Source organism: Crocodylus siamensis, chromosome 3, assembly GCF_052110815.1.
Source record: "Crocodylus siamensis isolate JL-2025a chromosome 3, ASM5211081v1, whole genome shotgun sequence".
Taxonomy (NCBI): domain Eukaryota; kingdom Metazoa; phylum Chordata; order Crocodylia; family Crocodylidae; genus Crocodylus; species Crocodylus siamensis.
In genome coordinates this window covers 182,080,265-182,102,266 of record NC_143397.1, presented here as the reverse complement: position 1 = coordinate 182,102,266, position 22,002 = coordinate 182,080,265, and the positions used below count along the sequence as shown (strand labels likewise).

The following is a 22,002-nucleotide window of genomic DNA, read 5'->3' as shown; positions in this document are numbered from 1 at the left end:
AAAAAGACCTCAGGTCCGTGATTTTTAAAATCTGATGGATATTTTGTTGAAGGTGTGACCCGTCATGCGAGGCAGAAGGCCGGTCGATAGACACCCTCCGTCTTTCTGCACAAGCCGCAGGCCAGAGAGACGCTGAGGGACGGCGGGACGCGCGCCGGTTCAGCGCGGGGGCCGCACGTGGGCAGCTGTCCCGGGCCTAGAGCGGCGCCCGCAGGGGCTGGGAGGGCAGGGGGCGGGACTGAGCCGGGGGCGGGGCTGGGAACCCGGCGAACAAGGCCGGTGACGACCCCCGCGCTGCGGCTGCCGTTGCCTAGCGACCACTAACGGTCCCCGGGGGCGCGGCGCCTCAGCCACCGCTGAGGAGCAGGCGCGGGGCCGCGACCCCTGGAGGTCTCTCCCGCCGCCTGAGCCGGTGAGTCTGGGGTGGGGGGTGCGCCCGGCGTCACTCCGGCCGCGCGGTGATTGGCTGCCTGTGCCCCCCTCCCCCCGCGCGGATTCTACTGCCCCCTGCGGAGCGGCCTCAGTCCTTTTCTTCCCCCCCATCCCCCCATACCGGGGCTTCCTTCACGCCGCCCTTCTGTGGTGGGGCTGGGTGCTGGACCCTGCTCCACCCCGCCGGGGAAAAGAGAGGGAAGCAGGTCCAGAGCTTGCCTCAACAGTGCCAGCCAGTGGGGGTGCATAGACGTGTAGACGCATAGATGGTGTGTGTACACACACGAGTGTGTGCATGCATAGATGTGTGTATAGGTTGGTAATGTGTACATGTGTATATATGCGCATGTATTTGTGTGTGCATATAGGTGCCCGTTTGTATGCGCGCACATTGTGTGTATGCATATGTATACGTGTGTGTGTGCATGCATATCTCACATGTATTGCAGTTTGAGATGTCTCATCTCCAACTTTTCGCCAATGGCAAGGACCATGACTGTGCTCTCTTCCTTTTGTCTCCCTCTGCCAACAAGCAAAATGTTGCTTGTCGCTTTCCTGTGTCTCATTTGCCCAAGGAAGCGGACTCTGTTTTCCAGACCAGGGTATTGCCAAGTCTGCCGGGCTGTGACTCTCCAGCAGGGTGCCATGGCAGCCTGCAGTGCCTTGCTTTTCTTCTGAGGGTGCCTTGAGGTGCCCTGCAGGGTTAGCGCAGTTAGGTGCACAAATATGATTCAGAAGATAAATCCCAAGATTTCGAAGAGGAATCCAGAACAGTCTGACTTGTTCTGGTTTCTTGGGGGTCTTTGCAGTGTAAGAGTTGCTTGTTTAATCTTTCTGTTGTCAAAAATTCAGTGAAAACTAGAGCTGACACTTTTTCTAAGGGGTTTCTCTAGTTTAAGAAGTTTGAGAACCACTGGTGGAAGTGTTATGCTCATGTTTTCCAGCTTAATGATTTAGCTGCTCAAACTGGGTTCCAAAGATAGACTTTGCTCAGCCTCCTGAATGGCTCCAGTTCTGCATTTAAGGGACAGCCATACCACTTTTTTTTTTGCTGGGTTTCCAGTCAGCAAATAGCAGCTAGTAGAGGCTCATCTCTTATGCTTCCTTTATGCTCCGTTCCTGGTTCTTAGTTCTTGCTTCTTGCCTCTAACTCCTGCTCATGCATTGTCTTTGGCTTTGGTCTTTGCTTTCTAACATTTCAGCTTAATGTCTTGGCTGAATAGACCATGTATAGGCCCCTGACTTAAGGTGTTGGATTGAGCTCTTGCTCTTTCTTTTGGACTTGGCATTTGTGGATAAATTGGAGGCAGCAAAGGGCAACAAAAATGGTGAGGGGCGGAGGGACAAGACTTATGAGTAGAGGCTGAGGGAACTGGGCTTATTTAGACTGGAGAAGAGAGGACTGAGAGGGGACTTAATAGCAGCCTTCAACTACCTGAAGGGGGTTTCAAAAGAGGATGGAGCCAGACTGTTCTTAGTGGTGGCAGAACAAGAAGGAGTGGTCTCAAGTTACAGCAAGGGACGTTTAGGTTAGAATATTAGGAATAATTTTCTCACTAGGAGGGTAGTAAAACACTGGAACAGGTTACCCAGACAGGTGGTTGAATCTCCATCCTTGGAGGTTTTTGAGACATGGCTAGACAAAGTCTTAGCTGGGATGATCTTGTTGGGGATGGTCCTGCCTTGAGCAGGGGGTTGGACTGGATGAGGTCCCTTTCAACCCTTATTTTCTCTGGTTTCTGACTTTTGACCTCTGGCTTGTGACTTCTGCCTCACTTTGAACCGCCTACTGTGGTTCCTGGCTCAGGCTGAGGGAAGAGATCAGGGTTCCTAATGCAAAAGCCATTATCATATCATTTCTTTCTCTTGGATTGATAATGTTCCCTCAAGTTACCATAGTCAAAGTGTTTTTGGATGGCTGAGCTGTTTTCAGATCCTTCTATATATTTATTATGGTTGAATAGGGCATTACTGTTAAAATGTTTATATTGTAATAAGAGTTTTGTGTTTATCACAGTTTTGGATGTATCCATTTGGAATCTGTGGACAAGTCTGAATCATCCTTTATTTGTGAGGAAAGTTGGAATCCCAAGCAATTTGAATGGGAAGCTATTAAGGCAGTGCGAAACAGCATCATTCCACTTCGACTTCCATTTTGACAGAACAGCGTTTCGTGTTGAGTTTTGTTTAGTTTCAGAAGCACTGTTCTGTTTCATTTTGTTGAAACTGTTTTGCTGTTTTGATGCTGTTTCAATGTTTTGCCCATAGGCTATTCCACACCCAGCACCGGGAAGATCGGTGCTGCTGCTGGCCCCAGCTGGCAGCACCAGCCTCCTGTCATCCAGTAAGCAGATTGGGGGGCCGCAACCCTGGGAGGAGTCCAGCACAGCCCCTACATCCTTCCCAGGGGGGGACGGGCAAGCCCCCAATCTGCCTGCCAGCTGACAGGAGGCTGGTGCTGCCAGCTGGGGCCAGTGGCAGCAGTCATCTTCTCAGCTCTGTGTACAGGGTGCACCCACCACCATCCCAGGTGGCAGGAGCAGCCACCTGTGATCCGGCAGGGTGATTGGGGTCCCCTGTACTTCTGGGGGGGCTTCAGGGCTCTGCCGACTCCTCCCAGGGATGCAGGCCCCCCAGTCAGCCTTCTGTCATCCAGCAGGCAGGTGCTGCTGCCGGCTGGGTCTGGCACTGAAGCTAAGTAAGCCTGGCTTCGAAACTTGATACATTTTGGAACTTTCGAAATGTTTTGAGCACCCTTGTCTTGTTTCAAAGCTGTTTTGAAGGCTTTTGTTTTGTTTCTATTTCACTGTTTTGAGCTCAAAACTCATTGAAACAGCTTTGAAATGAAACACCGGGAAAAATTTTGCACTGACCTAGAGGCTATGTCAGTATCTGTAAAGACACCAACACGTGAAAAAAGCCACTATTTTCAAAGTGAACAAAACTTGTATGGCATCAGCATACTAACCTATTAAGCCTCCTGTTGTCTGGCAGAGCTTTTGTTTTTTTTGTGTAAATTTCTGTAAGTTGCTGAATGAGTAAAAGTTAGTAGAGGTACCAGAGATAAGGGGTGTGTGTCAATAGAGTACAGAGCCCTCTACTGCTTTCCACAATGTTTGGTCAGAATGTAAAGGCTATGGAGTGGGTTAGAAGGATTTTTTCACATTCTTTATGACCAGATGGGGCTCCTAGGCTAGGGACGGAAATTATATATAAACCAGTATAAGTGATTGGAAACTGTTTCAAATCTGTAACACAACGGAAGTTCAGTTGACATAAACTGCCTTCAAAATGGCTAAAAAAAAAGTTTACGATAAGCCTGGATGGATGTAGTAGCAGACTTAACTGATTTAGGTTAAATTGGTTTATTGAACTTCTGTTCATAGTAATACCACTACAAAGGTATGCCAGTACGCTTGTACCAGTGTATTCACTTCCTCTAAAGAAAGGGAAGTGAAAACAGTAAGGATTAAAATGCAGTAACTATATATTGTTCAAAATCAAAACCTGTTACTATATAGTAGTATCAGTTACAAAAATTTCACTAGACTATGAATTTATATCAGTGTCTGAACTATGATATCTCTGATTTAGAATAGATGCTATTTGATTTAGAATACAGGGGCTTCTAGTAGAAGACTCATATTCTGGACTTCTGTTCTCTTATTATTTTATTTTATTTTATTACTAAGTAATTACAATAGTTATCTAAACCCCTTAAGTTTAGCCATCTTAAAATAACCTCTTTCTTGCCCTCAGCAATTTATATTTAATTCACTAACTAAAATTCTGGATTTTTTTTCAATAAAATGTATTCATATTAATTTTAAAATACTATATTTTCCTAGATCCAAGACTACTTTGAATTTAGGACAACCCCCTGCTAATTAGACTCTATGCACATAAAATCATAAATTTGTTACAATTTTCCATGGATAAAGGTGGGGGGAGGGGTTGGGGAGCAGAGGTGGCTGTGGGGAGCAGCAGCTATAGCTCCAACTATGATTCTGAGCCTGGGTCAGGGCCAGAGTCAGATCTGCAACAGCTGCCTGCCCCTCTGCTTGTATTTAAATCCAAGGTGAAGGACTTTCTCCCCATGTTGAATGGGGAAAAAAACCTCACCTTGGATTTGAGTAAATACAGCACTTATATTTTAACACAGCTAAAAATAATTATCTTAATGTAGGATGGGGTACAGTGTAGTAGTTTGTACCTGCATCTGTCCAGTCACTTTTGGGATCCTAAGGATTTCCTTACTGTCTTCCTTATTTGCACCCCTTTTTTCCTTTTTAACATTTCTGTTCATTAGGAATGCTTTCCAATGGCAGACAAATAATATAGTGTTCCTACCTTGAGAGTAACGCACAGTGGCTGTGTCTACACAAGATGCTGACTGCGCAGTAGCACTGCATGGCATGAAGTATGGTGTGATGCTACTGGGCAGCAGTAATGAGCTACTGCACGGTCAGCATCACCTGAAAGCTGTTTGGTGATGCTACTGCACAGTAACTCTGGGTACGGCTCAGTCATTTAGTACTTGTATATGCTAGGGCTAAATGACTGCACAGTAACAAGTGCGCAGTCAGCATCTTGTGTAGGTGTGGCCCCTGCACTTTCTCTTCTAGTATTGCATCCAAATAAAAAGCAGTCTTAGATTTTATTCTTCAAAATAACTTTTTTCTATTAATTCTCTTTTCTAACATAACAATTTCATGCAGCATGAGGAAATAATCCGTTGCCAAGATCTGAATGTTGCTGCAAATGATTTATGTTCAAATGTAGTCAGAAATATGTTTAAAGTTACTTAACACTTGATGTGGGCTTTGGCAAGAGATGGCTTTTAAAGTAGAAAACACACAGATGCAATTTCATATTATTTGATAGCATGTTCTGTTCTCCTTCTGCTTTAAAATAACTTGTGTGTTCCTGCCAAAATTTCATCTCTATAGTTTTTGCAAATAAATTCAGTTTAAGTAGCTTCTAGAAACAAGTATGCTTCTCTAAAAGGCAATACCTTTTCTCTTTCAAACATTCAGTAGTTTTGAAATATACAATCTAGAATAGGAAAGCAAAGTGGGGTGGGGGCTCTGTTTAACAAAATGGCTTTGTCGCTTGGGTTGTTTGTTTTAAAAATGTAATGTTTTCATATGCAGTGGTGGACGGAGGGAGGGTGTATTTCCACCCCACTTTGATTCCTCCTCCACCCAAACTTTAAAACCATCTTTCTGGGGGGGACAGTGAGATTTCTATTCAGGTAGTATGAAGTGAGTCAGTTAACTTCATGGCTCATTATCATCTCTCTGATTCCTGTTGATCTCTCTCTACTCCACAGTCATTAACAACCCTCTATCCTTTTTAATGGACTTGGTCTCTGTGTTTCACTATTCAAACTATACTTTCTGCTGCAATTTTGCTGTCTTAACCGTTCCTGGTCCTCTCTCTCTTCTCTTTGACAGCCCCACAGACTGTTTTTAGCTCTAGCTAAAAAACTAAACTCAGTCGTGATACTATTATTGACTCTGGTATAGAAGTGACTGACAGTGAAGTACAGAAGGCATTGTCAAGATTCTCAAAAGGGCTAGATTTTGTTTTACGAATCTGAAAAAGAAATGTACGTTTAACTATAATGACTATCGGACTAATAATACAAGCTTTCTCAGCCTGATGAAGGGTACTTGTACCCAAAAGCTTGCTAAGAAGAATTGTTTCAACTATTTGAGTTGGTCTAATAAAAGTTATCAGATTTACCCAAAGAACCTTGCCTGCCAATATTTTTGACTATTTTCTGACCAGTTTGTTGGGTTTTTTTAAACTTTGAATATAGTCTAACAAATTTATGCACATTGCGGTAGTTGCACTTCTTTTTTTACTTTTATCTTAAACTACCATATTAGAAAGCATCTAGTTTCTCTTTGACTGGAGAAAAATGTGTTGTGTTATATGTGGTGATGATGATGTGCTACACCATCTGCATGCCCCGCCTTTCAAAATTGTAGCTCCGACCAGTTCATATGTATAGTTTTGAATGGCTCATGCATCACTGTTACTTAAATAGAGCAAAACCCAGAATAGCTCTCTACTTTAAAGCAGAATATTCTCCAAAAAGTTTTGTCTTAACAGATGTGCGTGCCTTCTTAGGCCCTAATCTTGCTAAAATTTGTGTATTTTCTTAACTTCATCCTCAGGGCCTAGATAGATGACACTTGCACCCTGGTGTGAAAAAACATGGCTATGGAAAAATACATAACTTGACACCAGTAATTTTATTAAAATTCCATGTAGGTTTACCTTCTGGTAACAATCTGAATAAAAGTACACTGGTATAAGTTACACCAGTATAGGTGGTATGTGCCCACATTTAAGTAACCATTTGTTATGTGGGTGGCAGAACATTGGAAATATTACCTAAAGAGGTTATGGAACTTCCACCATTGGAGTTTTGTAAGTGTAGGTTAGACAAACATCTGTCTGGGATGACTGGGAGTTTGGATTAGATAACTTCTTGAGGATCCTTCTAGCCCTCAATTTTTAGTGGTTCAATGCAAATAGGCTATTACATTCTTCCCCATAGTGCAGTGTAATAGCATTTATTGCAGCAGTTATTGTAGGAGAGCTAGTCATCTGTCTGTTCTGGATTTCAGTGTAATTTACAGTGATGTGCAAAATGTGATGTATCCTGGTGTGTGTGTATGCATGTAAATACACAGGCCTTCATTGAAATCAGTGGAACTTTGGTCTTTGTTTAAATATTGGTGGGATCAGAGCCCAAAATCAAATTGGTATTTATCAGTTATCTCCCACTCATTATCTCAGAGAAATGGTCTTGTAAGTTTTCTGTAGCCTTTCAATTTACCATATGAACTCTAATTATGGTTAGGAGCTATTAGTAGCAAGCTCTAGTATTGCACATATTCCTGGAATGATACCAAAACAACACCTGAGAACACTGTCAAAGTGTTTAATATTAAAAATGTTTGAAGCCATAAATTGTAGGTGTTTTAATAACGTTCTAATTTTTTGGTCCCTTAGGTTTTTGCTGATTTGGGGTTTTTCAGTGAAGATGTTGCTTAATCTAGATATTAGTTATTTCTGGCTCCAATGAAGTCAGTAGGATATTTAACACTCGAGTTGAGCAGAGCCAAGATTTCATTCTTTGCTTTGCTAGGAATTAAAAAAAAATCTCTTTTAGCCCTTTTATTCCACAAGTTGTTGTTTCCCATGTTTCTTTCTCTCTTTTTACAAACATACAGACTTTTGGGGAGGTTAGGGGGAGATTAGATTGCGTTAAAAGTGGCTACCTGATCTAACTAAGTTTGTCCAGGTGTGGATTTTACACTTAGGTCCATAGTTGGGTTGATCTTAGCGCAAACTATACAGAAGTTCAGGACGGTTAGATTGGTCTAAAAATGGCCAATCCAATCTAAGCTACCTGTACCTCCAAGGTAGTTTAGCTTAGATTGGGTCTCACAAGACCAATCTAATTGAATGTCTGTACAGCTCCCAGCACAGCCCCAGGGCTGGAAAAGTCCAGGTGCTGGTCCCAGGCCCAGGGCTTCACATTTCTCCCCAGGTAGCTGGCACTGGCTATTTTTAGCCCCCAGGCTCCTCCCTCCACACTCACATGGACAACCCTCCCCTGTAGACTAGCTAACCCCCACTACCCTGAGTCCACCAACGCCACATCCTGTAAGCAGCTTCTGGTGCTAGTTTTACCACCATCCTCTGGCACCAGGAGCTGATGGAAATAAGAGTGGGGGAAAGGGGGCCAGAATGAGAGAGGTTGATTTGTGGTCGGGGTGGGGGTAGTGGGGCAGGCATTTTTCATCTGGGGATGGGGGGGGGGCTAAAAATAGCCCCTGCTCCCTGGGGGTGGGGGAAAGAGACCCCAAATGCCTCCAAACCCCTGTGTGGACCCTGCTAGTCACTGTGATCCTGAAAATCCCTCCTAGACCCCATTATTCCCCCCCAACCTCCCCTGGAACTTAGCTGTCACCCTAATTCCCCATGTAGACCACCCCTGCCTCTCCACTAACCCTCCCAATCCCTATTTCCCTTAGATTGGGGTCCATTTTTAAATTGATATAACCACCACAAATGCCTATACATACACGTTGTTTTTCTTCCATGTTGCAAAGTTTGTTACCTTTTTTCCCCATAATTAATAGATCACGTCCAGAAAATATGGTTCAGTTATACTTTCTATGTGTCTGTGGGGGTTTTGTATTATAATTATTATTCAGTGGGGATATGTTTGCAGTTATCCTGTTATTTGCTGTAGATAAGATTTTCTTATAGGTCTAAATCAGTCCTCTGAGAGATTATTTTGAAAATGAAATCTGTTTTCATACCATTTTAGCTTGCTGTGAGAGCTAAAATGCAGATGTTTTTCTCTAGTGTTTCATTTTGTACTTTACCAACCTATTATACCTCTCCCCCATGTTTGGATTCTAATCTCGTTATTTTTTTACATATTGTCACTCCAGCTGATCTAAAATCTAGCCGTTAAAATTATTTTTCTCCTTCATTCAGTTCAGCGTTTCTCAACCCGTGAGTTGCGACCCAAAAGTGGCTCAAAAGAATATATGAAAGGGTCATGGATAAAGTTTAAAAATGGATCAGTGAACTTGGAAAATGGATTCTCCTTTAAAGAAGAAAAACGTGGGAAACTGGCTTTTCCCTTGCAGGCTGGCAGAGTTCCAGCCAGCAAGGGTCTGCTTAGGACTTCCCATACCCCACACTGGTAGACTGGGGCTTGGGAGTGGTAGGCAGTGAGTCAGGAGTGAGGGGCACTGGGTCAGGACTGACCATCAAATTGATCCTGGTACAAAAAAGGGTTGAGAGCCACTTATTTAATTTACTGTTACATTCACTATGTTGAATTTTTCTTACTAATTTCCTCTTACATATAGCAAGAAAATGTCTGCTTTTTGGAAGAGACTTACAAGATATAATTTATGTAAAAAAAAATGAACAAAAGCTATTAGTAATTTCCACCCTGACTCTTCTTTTGTATATCTTCTCTTTCTACGTGTTCTTCCTCCTCCCTTTTTATTGACTGTAAGATGTTTGCTGGAGAAATTTACTGAATGTGTTTTGAACAGTACTGGGCACACTGTTGTTCAACATGTTGTGGCAGGGCACTTGGTGCGCCTGCCACTTTGAGAGGTCAGGCAGTCTGCTGTACCACTGGCAGGTGGGGTCAGGCCTAATTAGAGAGTAAGCTGACCAAGGGGCTGGCAGGTGAGGCTAAACCTGATTAAGGGAGTCACCTGATTGTCAGGCAGACACCTGATTGGAGGAGAGCTGGGCTTAGACTGAGTATAAGCCCAGACTCTGAGAGCAGGGCTGGCAGTAACATCTGGGGAGCTGGTGAAAGAACATCACCCAGCAGGAAGGCTGCTGCTCCTGAATTCCAGCAAGGGAAATGACATCTGGAGGTTTGGGTTGGCGCTAAGGGGGTGGAAGAGGTTCCTGGGGGACCTGGTGTTGGGATCCAGAGCCCTGAGAAGGGGGGCTGAGTGTTTAGGGCCTAGTGAGGAACCAGGCCAGCCCACAGATAAAGGGGCTCTGTGCACCAAGGCCTATGGAGGGGCCTGGCCAGCCTAGAGAAAGAGGGGCTGAGATCCTGGGGGTTTATTGGGAGGCCAGGTAGACCCTAAGTGAGGGCCTGAGCAGCTGTGAGACCTAGTTCAGGGCCTGGGTGAACCCAGTGAGGGTGGCCAACTACTGAGGAACACAAGGAAGAAAGGGGTTGCACCAAGTAAGGTCTATGGAGGGCTCTGGGTGAACTGCAGAGTGGGAGTGACCTATGCAGGGGCCTGGGTAGGTAGACCCACAGAGATCCAAGGGCTGACACCCAAAGGGCTGACCCTGATGACCTTGATTGACCTATGCTGGGGACAGGGCCCAGGACAAAGAGTGAAAAAGATTACAGCAAGAGACTGCCAGAACTGGGAGCCTGGAGTCTTGACTGGACTTGAGGCATGGACAAGACTTAGGAGAGACCAAAGGTTCGTTGGGGGCCACAGCTGAGAGGAAGGGGTCAAGAGGCAGGCAGCCCAGGATGACCATGGCTGGTGCTTCTTCATCTGAGGAGGAAGGATCAAGGGCAGGGGTCTGAGTGTGAGCTGTGGCCACAGATAGAGGACTAAGATGTGTGATGGAACTGGGGCCAGGGAACCTGGTGGTTAGAAGCCTAGGAGAGGTGTAGGACATCTAGGGAAAGCCCAGAGGGAGATGTAAGATCAGGTAGGCCTGAAGGCTGGTCCTGGGTAAGACCTAAAACTGCACCCTACTGGAGTTGGTTGGTGTGGTGAGGCTCCCTGTGGTGGGGCAGCCTCCACAAAATGCTGCATGTGGGCCACTCCAGGGAAAGGCAAAGATGGGGTGCTGAAAAGTCTCAGCTTCTACTGCTGTATGGGTTTCCCTGTGGAGGGGAAAGGTGAGGGGAGCACCCCCTGACAGAAAAGCACTTGCCAGGGAGATCAGGACTGCATGGATCCAGGGGCCCAGTGAGGGGGGAAGACCAGGACCATGTGGGTCCAGTAGCCTAGCATGGGGCCTGAGAATAGAGTGCAGGCCCAATGAGAGTGGTAGGGACCTGAGTGGAGAGAGGCCCAGATATAGTGTGGCTCACTGAGGGGTTGGAGAGCAGAGTGTAGGGCTTCCTGGTTCTGAAGGCCTGGAGAGCGATTGGGAGAATGAAGAACTAACAGGGACTAAGACAAGAGACTAAGATAGGGGCTGGCAGCCCGGAGAGGGGCAGAGCGAGAGACTGAGAGGCCTGGTAGCCCAGGGAGTGGTTGTGTAAGACCAAAGGGTCTGAGGGGCCAGAGGAGAGACCAGGGGGTCTGGCAACCTGAGTGGGGCCAAAAGAGAGACCGAAGGGGTCTGAAGTCCCAGAGCGGGGCTGAGAGAGGCTGAGGGGTCAGAAAGGCAAGTGAGGGGCTTGCATACTACTTCTCAGTAGAATCTCCGCGTTGCTTCCTGGAGAGGCAACGCTACTGTGCAGTCAGCATCGTGCCCTCTGATGCTACTGCGCAGTAGTAAGGAGCTACTGCTCAGCAAGCGTCTTGTTTAGATGCTGCCGCAGTGGACAAAAAATGCTATTTGCCTATTGTTATAATTAATGAGTACCAAGTGCTACATGCTCAGTATGAGTTTCAGCAATAATCAAAATGAAACTAAAAGAATTCAAATGAAGCAGTGTGGTTGAATGAATTCTAGTGTTGGACCAAATCTAAATAGGTTAGATATCAGGAGGCGCTACTTCACGGTCAGGGCGGCTAGGGTCTGGAACCAACTTCCAAGAGAAGTGGTGCAGGCTCCTACCCTGGGGGGTTTTAAGAGGAGGTTAGATGAACATCTTGCTGGGGTCATTTGACCCCAGTATTCTTTCCTGCCATGGCAGGGGGTCAGACTAGATGATCTGCTCAGGTCCCTTCCGACCCTAGAAACTATGAAACTATAAATATTTTGAGTCTCTACTATTCATTTGATGTAGGGATTTCAGAGAAAGTTTAAGGTATGTACAGGGAAACAATGTAGAAATCCAAAATTGTTTTAGTTTAACCAACTTGTAGGCTGTTTTGAAATGAGTTAATTTGTTCCTACTGAACGATCACTTTACAGTCACAACCTTCTCCAAGACGGTTTTAGGCTGGACATAAGAACTTCTTCACAGTCCAAGTCTCCAAGGCCTGGAACATCAGAGGTGGTGCAAGCACCTACTCTGGACTCCTTTAAGAGTCAATTGGATGTTTATTTTGCTGGGATCCTGTGACCCCGCTGACTTCCTCCCCTTGGGACAGGGGGCTGGACATAATGATCTTCCAAGGTCCCTTCCAGCCCTAATGCCTATGAATCTATGAATATGAATAATTTTTTTTAATGCTGCTGGGTAAATTATGCTATTGTAATATTAAGTGCGTATTGGGGTGCCTAGAGCTTTTGTCTTTTATTTATTTAGATTTAAGTAATCGTATAAAAATGGAACCAGAATCCTACATGAACTTTATTCAAATGAAACAAAATGGTCTTATTATAATTTTTTGTGCTAAATTTTTTTAACCTTTCCAGGACACTGGACTCAGAATGCACTTATGAATTAAAAAGCAAAAATAATTGCATTTTAATTGTTAGGGACATGTATTAATATTGCACAGAGATGAGTTATCAATGAAATATAAAAAATAATTGAATTGGGACAGATTAAGAGTGAATGGATATATTAAAAGAAGGAAAAAAAATGAAATGAATAAATATATGTTTTCATTCATTAGTATTTATTAGGTAGTAAACATTTTCAGTGTTTCTTCTACTTGTTTCACCATTATTATTAATTTAAAAAATGGTGTTCAGAAGTGTTCTTTAGTTTTATTGTTCAGAGTGTGAGATGATTTGTAGAAACATATGGAGCAATTATGCAGAAACTAAATTTCCTCAATTCTACTGTTACTATGGTAACCAGTATTCACAGTATTTCATTTAGACATAAAACAGAATGGAAGATTTGGAAGGTTTAAGATTTGGTGTTCTACTGAGCAGAAATTGTATTATATTGCATGATATTTTTAATCGCATGTAAGGGGACAGATTAAGTGTGCCTAACAGCTTGAATATCAGCAGAATTCATCATATGTAGTTGTTATGGTAGTATGATATGGGTTACTTGTCCTCAGCAGTTGAATTGAGCTAGATTAGTGGTCTGAATTATTTGCCTGGGCAGAGAAAGCTCTTCTACCAGCCATACTTCCCTCACTTCAGAGGGATACAGAAGAAAATATTTCTTGTACCATCATCTTTCCGGTGTTAGAGCTCATGGGAGTGAATCTAAGACAGGTACTCCAATAGATCTTCACCCCAAGATTATTTAGGGGGTGAAGATATATGGTCCTATAGCCATAGTGTCAGTACAATTAATTTCAATTCATATGTATTTAGTTATCCTCTTCACCCATTTTGAAGATGGGGAACTGAGGCTTGGAGAGAGAAAGTGCCTTGTCACAGTTGCATTGAAAACTATGGCTTGCTTTAACTCTGCTCTGACATGCTAGCACTATAACCACCTGAATGTCCTTCCTTTTTAGATTATGGGGATAAACTGTCACAGATTCCTGACTCAAATGCACTTAAAAGAATTTTGATTCAGTGTTTGCCGAGTGATATAATTTGAAAACTGTAAGGGGTATACAAAGTTATTCACCTTTTACTACATTCTCTGCTTGTCTTGGAATAACACAAAGGTTTTGCTGTGTTTTTGAGGGTATTTGATTCAAGGCTTTCCTGTTTGCCTACACAATGGTGTCCAAATAGCTCTGTCTGTAATGTGGTTGTTCTCTCTTGGGTGACATTCCTGGAGTATATGATCTGAGACGATACAATCTTAAATAAAAAGCAGAGAATGAGAGAAAACAAAACACTTAAATTTATTTCTCCAGTTATTACCACCCCTTCTATTGTCTTATTTCCCTGCATGGTACTCCAATTTTTTTATGAAAAACACTTTATTAAATCTGTCAGATCTTGTTTTCAGTGAGCTGGATAGACTGCTGGGTCCATGTAAAGGATACTGGGAAGAATTACTTTAGTTTCTGTTTATTTTTTAACTTCAGGTGCAACTCGGTCCTACTTCCTCCACTCAAAATATTTCTCTGGAGGTGATGGATAGATTTAGGTTTTTACTTCAGCACATATATTTTTAAATATGGTTCTGTTATTCTCTTACTATGTGCAGGTCTACATGACTATTTTTCAGGAAATTATTTCAGCCTAGACTTTTGAAAATTTTATATTATAGATCACAGACTGACTTGCTGACATGTCTGAAGATCAAGGCTGGACTTGGGTTAAGGTCCTTTACCTGGGATCACAAAAAAATGTATTTCCAAAATTGCTCTTTGGAGAAGTTAAAAAAAATCCCTGTCCTTTCACCCAGAACAGCCTTTCAAAGAGAGAGATGGAAATTCAGCAGAACATATAGTATTTTCTTGCATATAACATACCTTTTTCCTCAAAAACAGCCCCCCAAAATTAGGGTACAATTATGTGTATTAAACAAGGAAGCTGATTTTCTGCCTGGGATAGGAATCAAGAAGGTGCTTCTGCTCCCCAGTGCAGCAGTTGTAGCACTGCTAGTGAGACAGCTGAGGGAGTCAGTTGATTAATAGCTTATTGTTCTTAACTCCAACAGGTGTTTAATCATCGTCTCCTCTCTTTAATGGTCTCAGTGTTCCACTAAGCAAGCTAACTGTCCTTAGGTCGATTTTGCTGTCTGCTAACTGTTCCTGGTCTCTCTCCTCCTATTTCATAGCCTGGAGATTATTTAGCTTTTTTTCAAAAACATAGATCCAACCAGGGAGACCAGTCTTCAGCAGTAGCTCTGAGTTCACCTTCAGTTAAACAGGAGAGGGAGGGTGATTCAGCTGAAGATTAAACTCTGCCCTGTGCAGCCATAACTCTGGAAAAATCTTTTTTACTTCATTTTGGCTTTCAAAAACAAAGATGTGTATAATATTTCTATGCACCAAAATATGGTAAGATTTCAAGCTAGTCTAGAGAACATAATGGACCATGTCCTATAGGTAGGGACCACTGGAATTCACACTGGAAGTGCACTGCATAGCAACTCCTTTGATCTTGAAGTTTCCCCCATGTGCCCCCTTGCCACTGGCTGGCAGAGGCACCTGCTGCTTGCCCCTGATTGGTGGGGAGGCAAAACTATGGTTTTAAATATGCTGCGATTTTTGCCTGTCAGTGCAATTGGTGGAGGGGCCCTGGTGGCTCCACTACTTGCTGTTGACTGAACAGGAGGCAAAAACCATGGCTTATTTAAAACTACAGTTTTCACCTCCGTGCCATCAGGAGAAGTGGCAAAGCCCATGGGGTGCCTCCACCAATCAGTGGTGGGTGAGGGGGGTGCACTGGGGACATTGCAAAATTAAAGGAGCTGCTGCACAGTGCACTTCTGGTAAAGATTCTGGTAGTCCCTACCCATAGTGGTACTGTCTTGAATTTGTCTTAGAGGTAAAATGCAACAGGCAAGCTAATGTATCCTTTTTGTTACCTTCGTGTGTCTGTGTGTGCGCTCCTGCTTGCTTGCTCTTGATAAATACTAGCCATACAGATGATAAAGTGATGATACTGTTGTTTAATTTTATTCTGTAAACAGTTTGGCTAAAGGCTAGTTACTGCCCATGTGGTTTTGGGAGGAAAAACCCCTCCCTTCATATTACATAACATCTCCAGTTGGTCCATGTAATGATTGAAAGCTTTGTGCATAGACGGTAGTAAAAAGAACGTTTACACTTTGACTCAAGCCACTGCTTCTGAACCAGGGGTGGGCAAAGTTGGGTCCATGGGCCAGATCGGGCCCACAGTGGAATCTATTTCCCAGCATCCCCTGCTCATGTTGCTGGAGTTGTTTCTATGGAGACCCTAGCAGCAGTGGGGCTGTGACAGCCAGGGTTTCCATAAAAACTGGCCTTGCACTGTTGGCAGGGTGCATAGCTGGGCAGGGAGCTTCTCTAGGGCTGGGATCTTATGGCAGAGACAGCAAAGTCTGGAGCAGAGCCAAAACTGCGATCCACTGCCTGCATGGGAAATGGAGTCCAGCTGCCAGCCAGATCCATCATTTTGTCCACCTCTGTCTTAAACCATCCTGTTTGGTAGAACTAGACTTGTGTAATACAAGAAAAATCCTATGCCCTTCTGTGAAAAGAATTATTCATTTTTCTTTTGAACATACAGGGCACATCTACATAAGGCATTTACCAAAGAGCTGGCTAGTTAGCTCCTCAGTAAAATCTCAGTGTCTACACATGCAGCCCTATTAATTAGTTTCCTGTAGCCTAATTCCACCATAGGCTAGTACTTGTAAGTACAAGTACTATTTTACGGTGGCATTCTTTAGCGCACAGCAACATGTGTAGGTGCTGATGGGGCTGAATGGTGCACTAGGATGCTTCAGTGCGGGGACTGCCTACTTCAGTGCAGGGACTGCCTGCGGGGGTGCTCCATTGGAGCACCCTGATGCCCAACCACTCCACAGCATGCTAAGCCAGGTTGGAGCAGCTCCAGGCTGGCAGGCTGACCCCCCCCCCCCCCCCCCCCCAGGTACCCTGCCAGCTTAGGGTTGGTCCAACCTGGCTCCATTTGCTGCAGTCCTAGGTGCATGTGTAAACATGGTGCCTGTGAGCAATAAACTTTAGCATTATATGCGCCAGAGTTTATTGTGTTGCATTAATTTCACGTGTAGATGTGCCTACTGAGTCATAAAAGTATTTTATTTATGTTAAAAATGGCATTCTACATTAAATTTTCATAAATATGTACTTGAGTTTTGCACATGATGTGCAATTGCCTTGCCACGTAGCAATACAGTTGAGTTTCTTCTTTGGGTAATACTGGAGAGAAAAAACACTATCAAGTACCCTCCTATGGTTGTGGTTGCTCATATGGATAAATCAGAATGCAATGAGAGATGCTTTCCTTTCATTGCATCGTCTAAGGCAGAGGTTCCCAACCACTGGGCTGTGGTCTGGTACCATGCCGTGAAGGGTTGGCTGCTGGACTTCAAGTAATCGCCGACTGGTAAACTGCAGACTGGAAGTGACTGGCATATTGTAGACTGGCAGCCAACCCTTCTTTATACTCAGCACTGAGTGTAAGAAAGGGTTGGCTGCCAGTCCACAGTATGTCAGACACTTCCAGTCTGCAGTTTGCCGGTCTGTGGTCACTTCTAGTCCATGGTTTGCTCATCTGCAATCTAAAAAGGTTGGGAACCACTCTAAGGCAGCCCTTCTGGTTCTTCTTTTCATATTCCTTATACAATACATCTGATTGAAAAATCCATTTCTCTTGTGGTGGATCCATATTTTTGTGTGTTACCTACATATCCCTTGAAACTTAGATTTCTGAGTATAAAATTGATGGTAGAGGCTCAATTGGCTGCTTTAGTCCCTGTGTGAGCCTGTCAGCTTTGGTTCTTGGCCTGGTGTCCACTGATTGTGGATTATCCATTCTTTTTCATCTGACTTTTTCCGGTTCTCATATTCCCCCGGCACACTTATTCTCCATCCTGATTTAAGATTTGTGACTTGCAGAATAAATGCTAGCTAGCTGGCTGAACTGCTTAAAGGAGGGCTGTCCATCTTCTAAGCAGCCAAGGGCTGCAAGCCCATAGGCTACAGCAGTGGGGATCATTGGCCTGTGGAGCTGCATACTGCATGTTGCCCACATGCTACACTGCATCTCCTCATTGCACCACATACCTGGGTGCTCTCCTTCCACTACACATTCCCCCCACCTCCACCAAATACCTACACTTCCCAGAGCCATGCATCCAGTGCCTCCCTGCTGTACTGCGTCCTTCCCATGCACCTTGTGCCCCCCTTCACTGCAGTGCTCACATAGGTACCCTTCTTTAACCTGAACTCCTTGGCTATGGGCTCTGCCACTGGATCCATATACATATACAGTGCTCCTTTCATGAGTGTAAGGTAGCTTTCTTGCTAACAGCCTACATTTTTGTCTGAGGGTTATTTCTATTTTCCACCTCAACCACACCATCACCCTGCCTTTAGTTCCCTCCATCTCTAATCTGCAGTGATATAGTCCAACTATCTGTAAGAGACTTAAATGGAGCTAAGTATTTCTTCAAGAGTGATAGGTTATTTGTAGTTCATGAGACTAACCGCAGAGGACCTCATCTCACTCTGCATGATCTGTTAATGTGTTTCAAATTAGTCTTGTTTCATTCAGTGCAAGGAAAGAGTTGTTGTCTCACTTGATTTTTAGAAAAAAACAATAAATCCTTGGACACTTGCAACAGAATGGGCCATTGGGATGGCTGTGGCCTATACTCCTGCCTACACTCCCAGCCCTCTATGTAAGTCACCCTTATTTATCTCATCCGCCAAGCCTTGATTCTCCTTTGATATTAATAGGGAGGCTGCCCTGAGTCCTGGAGTGCCCCAACCAATGCTTTGCCTACTTTCATTCATTTCTCATGATTGCTGGGCCCTCTGCCTGCTAGCCAAAATCATGCAATTCCTCAGGGGCCTCTCTTGCACCCTGGCAGACTTACTGGTGCCTAGTTGGCATTGGTAGACCAGTGGCCACCACATATGGCCCTTATTTAAGCCTTACCGCTTTTAAATGCGGCTTCCTTCCAACCCTACAGTCATACCCAACTATTATTCTGTCCACATTTTAGTTGTTTCATAGAGGCCTCATCCCTCTTGTCCTTAGCCCCCCTTTTCTCTGGCTGTAGGCTTCCAGTCCCGTCCACTGATTTGGGCCCAGCTCTCTTGACCTCAGCCCTCTCTGGTTATCTGGTCTCCAGGCTCCTCAGCCCTGTTTTATGCCTTATCTCACCAATCTTGGCATCCCTGATGCAGGGCAGGGCTGATCTCAGTTCAGCCCAGCCCCTCCATTGTCCCTGGTCCAGGGCGAGGCTGGTCTTGATTCAAGTCAGCTCTCCCTGCCATCTCTGACCCAGGGCATGGCTATTCTCCATTCAGCCTCCTTCTAAAGTGTTTGGACTTCTTTCCCATGCAGCATACCAAGTCCTAGACCCTGCAAGAGCTCTATGCTGGGCCTCCCTGCAGTCTCCAATACACTCCTATCATCCACTCCCAGTCCTCTGGTCTAAAACTAGAACAACCCCCTCCCCCCAAAAACAAACAAATCCATAAGCAGTAATTTTAAATCTTCCCCTCCAGGTCAGCCTACCACTGCCATCCTTGGAGTTTGGCCCACACAGCATGCACCTGGTGGGCAGTGGCTTTGGACCCTGGGTGCTGGCTTCAGCGTGGACCTGAAGGTGGGGTCGGCCATAGCTTCTGGCCTAGGCCTGGGGGAGCAGTACATCTTACTCCAGCTGCTGGTCTCACTGCGCTGGCCAGGGATGGAGTCCACTGCTGCAGGAACGGTGGGGGCCTGGGCCCAGGGCCCCCATGAATCTTAATCCACTTCTGGGCCAGTTCCCTTTCCACATCAGTCTGAGCTAGTGAGAGCTCCTCTTCCAGCAGCATTTAGGTGTGCACGGGTCCTCAGGAACTCAGGTTTATATCACCTGGGCTCCCGCTCCTTCTGATCAGGTGTTCTTTGACTAGCTGCAGGGGTGCCTCTTCACCTTAATGGGGAGCTGTGCCTTCTGTCCTGCAGCTATCCTCTGTTCAATTGCCTGGGGCAGTTTCTGCTGCCATCTCCCCCTTAAAGGAACAGGAACTTCTAGCTTCCTCTTACACACAACATTAAAAAGTTAGAGTTCTGATGTTGTAAAAAAAAAAAAAAAATCAACCCAGGCAGTGACAAAAACAACAAAATTAAGGTTGCTGGGTTTTTTTGTGCAGTCTAAACTACATAGCATTTTTTCTTTATGTATCACTATGTTGCTTTTGTTTACCTGACCTGCATATTCTCTTCCACCCCCCAAGGACAAGACCCTTATCTTATTTACAACATGGATTGCATGTTGCACGGCTAATGGAGCATGGACATATGAATGAGAAGTATTTTGCTGATCTTTCTTTTAATTTGGTCAAAATATTTTTATGCATATCAGGAACATAATGTGCATTTTCAATGACTTCACAATGATCCATCAGTAACACAGGGAGTTTGGAACTCAGGTTAGCAAGTATGTAGTGGGCAGGCATATAATGTGGACCACAGTGATGTCTAATCAATAGATTTGCAGCAGTTTTTTGTGTGACATTTGTTATGAATTGTAAATTCTGATAGCCTTGATGAGAATAGGATTTAGAATGAAAAATATTAATCATCATTTGCATTATCTAGCTTAACTCTAATTACTAGACTACTAATTTCTTTTTCTTTAAACTTTTTTTTTAAATTTTACAAAATCTTTAGCAAAATATAAAATGTATTATGTCCTTCCTCTCACTGAAGAATTCTGCTTCTGCTGATCTCTACTCCTTCTATTTTGAGATGTTGCTGTTATAAATTTGATGTCTTTAATAGCTATAGTGACAAATTATTATTTCGGTTACAGTAGTTTAAAGTACCAGAAAGTAATTAAAAAAGTTGTATATGTGCACTGCAGCTTCAGACATATTTAATGAGGTGTGAAATAGAATGTAGAAGCATTTACCCATTTATATACCTGATGAAGCTAAGCATTCACAATGCTTTTTTCCCTTTTTTCTTCTTTTGTGGAGCAGCATATAGTGACTTCAAAAAGGTATATTGTGGCCACAATGTCATGTTTGTCTTTGTCTCGCTTCAAAATTTTTTTTGATGTAAATTGTCTTGATTCTTTGCAACTTGTTTTGTGTGGGATAACGTTCCGAGCTGCCAATTGTACAGAGAAGTACTCATAGAGAGGTACTGGTGCTAAACACGTTGATTTAACAGATTTGTTATTGTAATACTTCTGCTGTTGCTAATTTGTGCCATCACACCTTATATCTGTAATAGGTTTTAATGCTTCAGGTTTCAGTTGCTTCTCTGTGTGCAGTAGTATTAAGGAAGAGCAGCTAATCACCAGTTGGGCAGATAGTGTTGTGAATGTCTGTCTGTTCTAATACCAGAATAGTTTTGGAGCGGGCTTTTCAGATGAGCCTAAAGGAGTTAAAGTCTAAAGAAGCTCACCACCTCTGAAAACGTCATGCTGAGATGATAATCTTTGCCATCCACTTTGGGTGTCCAGTATGCATTCTTTATAGTCGAAGTATTTTGCAGTTTTTTTCAATAATGTCATTGTTTTTGTGAAAGACAGGCTATGGAGTTTTAAGCAGCTGATATTCAGACCCATGTCTCAGCCCAGTACATTGTATACTAGATAATGAACAGATCTTACCCCTTCCTTGTTGTTTGCCCTTTGTTGTTTAATCGAGAACCAGAAGATGCACCCTAAGTTTCTTCCAAAGTTTAGCAATTCCTATTGTTTTTCCTGAAAACTTCTGTCTGTCTGTCTCTGCTTCTCCTTGATTTGGGGATACACTCAACCTCTTATATACTCCTGGGTTGGAGTTAACAGGGCCCATCTGCGTTTGCTGTCAATGATCCAGCAGAATAATTTTACATCTTTTTGTAGAGTCCTAGTGTCAAAGATCAAAGTCTTTGATTTCAGATGCCGATGGCAAAAGGTCAGAGGCAAACAGGTCGGAGGGTAACGCAACAAACTCTGCAATTGTAGTCTATCCCTCTGTATTAACAGTGCTGCATATACACACCCCTGTCTCTGCCTCATTTCAAATCACTTGAGCTCCCATACGAGAGAGAGAAACTGACCTTGACAACTCAGCATGAAAGATATTGGTACCCACGGTGACCAGATAAAAATGAAACTCCAAATTAGCTGACTTTAGTGAAGCTGTAAAAATTAAATAATGTACTATGCTTGCCCTCCTGTGACCAAACAGGACCAGTACCACACAAGCAAAAATAACCCCCCACTTTTTTTTTTGAAACCTGAGCAAACAAAGAGAGCACAAGTGCCAACTCTTTAACTATTCATGCCTGGCGTGCAGTAATTGGCCACCTAGCTAAGTATAACTTTGAAAGAACTTCTGCCCAAAGTGGAGAACTCTCCACACACACCCA

General features: G+C 43.9%; 1 protein-coding gene across 1 annotated transcript in view; it reads left to right on the top strand.

Moving 5' to 3' along the window:
- The first annotated feature begins 270 nt into the window (after window positions 1-270).
- CCDC178 (coiled-coil domain containing 178) overlaps window positions 271-22,002 on the top strand; it is a 348,866-nt gene continuing 327,134 nt past the window's right edge. The window contains exon 1 of the mRNA XM_090039907.1: window positions 271-412. The gene's annotated coding sequence lies outside the window, so the exon portion shown is untranslated. The remainder of the gene's footprint in view (window positions 413-22,002) is intronic.